The sequence below is a fragment of the Zootoca vivipara genome, chromosome 2 (assembly GCF_965207765.1).
Source record: "Zootoca vivipara chromosome 2, rZooViv2.hap1.1, whole genome shotgun sequence".
NCBI classification, from domain to species: Eukaryota; Metazoa; Chordata; class Lepidosauria; order Squamata; family Lacertidae; genus Zootoca; species Zootoca vivipara.
In genome coordinates, this window is record NC_142584.1 from 6,036,652 (window position 1) to 6,039,345 (window position 2,694).

The window sequence follows — 2,694 nt, forward strand, 5'->3', positions numbered from 1 at the left end:
ATGATACCTACAGCAACCATTGGAGGGGCCGGCACAGCCAATCCTGGCCCCTCCACCAACCAATTTATTAACCAATGCCTAACTGCAACCTTACAAGTTGTGACGAATTGTAGGCGTAGTAGGCGCAGCAGGCGAAAACCAAGTGGCACCAGCCAATCAGCCAAATGGAAAAATTCCTACCAGGCCCCTGCCCCAAAAGCAGACAACCCCATGGCAGGCATAGCAAGGTCAAACGCAACAGCTTCAATAAAAACCCAGAGCTGGAGCAAGAAGGCATCTTCAAATATTAAATAAATGCAAGGAGTGAAACACCATTTTCAGAACCAAGGTGTCCGTGATTTAAAATCGTTTTTGAGTCTAGAGGTCTCCAAAACACCCCCCAATAAATCACACTTCACACAAAAATGTAAGTTTGAGGTTTTTGGCATAATTTTGGCCACAACTTTATTTGAAATACAAAATGTGAGTGGTTGCTTAGGAAATGAAAGAGCTGATAAAAAAATGTAAATCTATGAGTAGACACAGGAAAGATATCCAGAAGAGGAGGAAGCTAATGGGAACAAGGACACAAATGCTAGAAAACACAGAAAAGAGGCCTCCATGTGACTCCCTGCAACAGGGAATAGTAAACTATCAGATCCAGGTCCACGCAGATCTCTACACCCACCCACCCACACCCCAATGGTGGGGGGGGAGCGATCTGCGTGGATCTGGATCTGATGCTATTCCATGTTGCAGGGAGTCACATGTATAATAGTATGTTTTGGAACTTGAGGTGGGCTTGGAGATGCACAGCTTTCCTCTATATCCACGACGCAGGATACGTTTCGAATGTCAAGATATTGTAGATGGCTTTCCGGTATATCCACGATGCAGGATTTGTTTCGAGTGTCAAGATCTTCTGCCTGGCTCTCCGGTATCTCTACGATGCAGGATTGGTTTCGAGTGTCAAGATCTTCTGCCTGGCTTTCCGGTATCTCTACGATGCAGGATTCGTTTCAAGTGTCAAGATCTAGTAGATGGCTTTCCGGTATCTCTACGATGCAGGATTGGTTTCGAGTGTCAAGATCTTCTGCCTGGCTTTCCGGTATCTCTACGATGCAGGATTCGTTTCAAGTGTCAAGATCTAGTAGATGGCTTTCCGGTATCTCTACGATGCAGGATTGGTTTCGAGTGTCAAGATCTTCTGCCTGGCTTTCCTGTATATCCACTATGCAGGATTGGTTTCGAGTGTCAAGATCTAGTAGATGGCTTTCCGGTATCTCTACGATGCAGGATTGGTTTCGAGTGTCAAGATCTTCTGCCTGGCTTTCCTGTATCTCAACTATGGAGGATTTCTCTTTAATTATCAGATCCAGCAGAGAACCACACTTTGAACAAGGAGTTAGACTCTTGCTTTTTACTGAATTTCTTGGGGTAATCACTGCTGCAATTTCTATTCGATATGGATCTGTTGTGGTGGTCCTGATGCAAAATCTCTCCATCCCAACCAATGCTGCACTCAGCAGCTGGAAACCCGCAGCGATATAGCCAAGATATATAGAAGGTCCAATATGCTGCTGGCTGGGAATTGGAGGCAATTCAAAAGTTTCTGGGAAGTCAATTTTCCCATTCTGCAAGACAGAAGACATGTTCCATATCACAGAAATCAGGACAAGGATCCCTGCAGGTATGTTCAGGAACGCTCCAAGCCTAAAAAAGGTTAAGAGGAAATCCTCGTGTTTTCCAGGCTCGAACACATTGCACAAGGCAAATGAGATTAATACTAGGGCGGCTGAACTCATAGTGGAAGCTAAGACCATTAAGTCCTGAGCAATAAAAATTTCCCTTGGGAGGGTTGGATATCGCTCAGTGAGACCTTCACAATGCCATAAAGAGTTGCCGTCGTCGGAAGGGTTTCTCCAAAAACAGACATTCCAGATTCCAATCCAGATGTTTTCAGAGCCGTTCTCTCCACGCCACACTCTCCAGTTGACACTGGCTGTGGTTGCAATGCACAGAATGCAGGCCAAAATACTCATCAAGAACCCACAGAGCTGGAGGCAAGAAACTACGCTCAGCAATCTCCCCACCAGGGAGCCTTCTCTCACCCGCAGGGGGGGGTTTGGAGAATAGAGGACCCAGGGAGACTTTGGCAGACATCCTGGAAACAAAAGAGAAGACAACATACAGTGAGGGAGGGAATAACAAGCATGTCTAGTCATTGAAGGACATCCTCCCTTCCTGGCCAGAAAGAAGCAGCAAAAGAAAGAGTTCCCCTGCTCTCTCCCACCCCCTGGTTAGGTATAGACATCTGATCCAGAGAAGCCGACACACATACTTTCTTACAGCACACTGCTCCTGATTGAATATACTGTTGCATTGTTCCTGTGAAAATGGCCCTAACCACAGCAACCTGTTGTGGATGGGAATCTGCTCATGATTTCGCTGTTTTGCTATTTGCTACTGCAGCTATCCTTTCCCACAGAGCAGAAACACACCTGATGGCATAGTGAGGAATGTTTAATCCCTACACTTACGTGAAATGCGTTCCTCAGCTAGAGTCTAGCGGGCCAGGAATAGAGCAGGTATTTGCTAGGTGCTCCTGAGCCTCAAAAAGACTCAGCTGCTGGCCACTGGGCTGACGTTCACCTGAGCAACTGGCCACAGCAGCAACTGCTCTGCAGAATTCTCAGGTCAGTTAGAGACCAGTTA

General features: G+C 46.4%; 1 pseudogene; it reads right to left on the reverse strand.

The window, feature by feature from the left end:
* Positions 1-722: 722 nt before the first annotated feature.
* On the reverse strand, positions 723-2,203 carry LOC148686702 (claudin-2-like; annotated as a pseudogene).
* Positions 2,204-2,694: the final 491 nt, after the last annotated feature.